The sequence below is a fragment of the Schistocerca piceifrons genome, chromosome 5 (assembly GCF_021461385.2).
Source record: "Schistocerca piceifrons isolate TAMUIC-IGC-003096 chromosome 5, iqSchPice1.1, whole genome shotgun sequence".
In the NCBI taxonomy this organism is placed as follows: domain Eukaryota; kingdom Metazoa; phylum Arthropoda; class Insecta; order Orthoptera; family Acrididae; genus Schistocerca; species Schistocerca piceifrons.
Window position 1 is genome coordinate 356,168,725 of NC_060142.1, and position 629 is coordinate 356,169,353.

Consider the following 629-nt stretch of genomic DNA (forward strand, 5'->3'; position numbering starts at 1 on the left):
GTGAGAATATCCCTCGGAACTGCAAAACTTATGAGTGGTAAAGTTTTTATACACCACTTTCAGGCACCCTAGGAAACGAAACCAAGCAAATGAGGCGCGAATTCCACCGAACACAGCACGTTAGTATCCGAAGCACTGAAATCCAGAGTTCTCAGTAAGATTTCCGCACTCCTAAACATCCCTAGTTCCACTGTTTTCGATGTGATGCTGAAGTGAAAACGTGAAGGGACACGTACAGCACAAAAGCGTACAGGCCGACCTCGTCTGTTGACTGACAGAGACCGCTGACAGTTGAAGAGGGTCGTAATGTGTAATAGGCAGACATCTATCCACACCATCACCCAGGAATTCCAAACTGCATCAGGATCCACTGCAAGTACTATGACAAGCGGGAGGTGAGAACACTTGGATTTCATGGTCGAGCGGCTGCTCATAAGCCACACATCACGCCGGTAAATGCCAAACGACGCCTCTTTTGGTGTAAGGAGCTTAAACGTTGGGCGATTGAACAGTGGAAAAACGTTATGTGGAGTGACGAATCACGGTACACAATGTGGAAACCCGATGGAAGGGTGTGTGTATGGCGAATGCGCGGTGAACGTCATCTGCCAACGAGTAAACAATAAAAT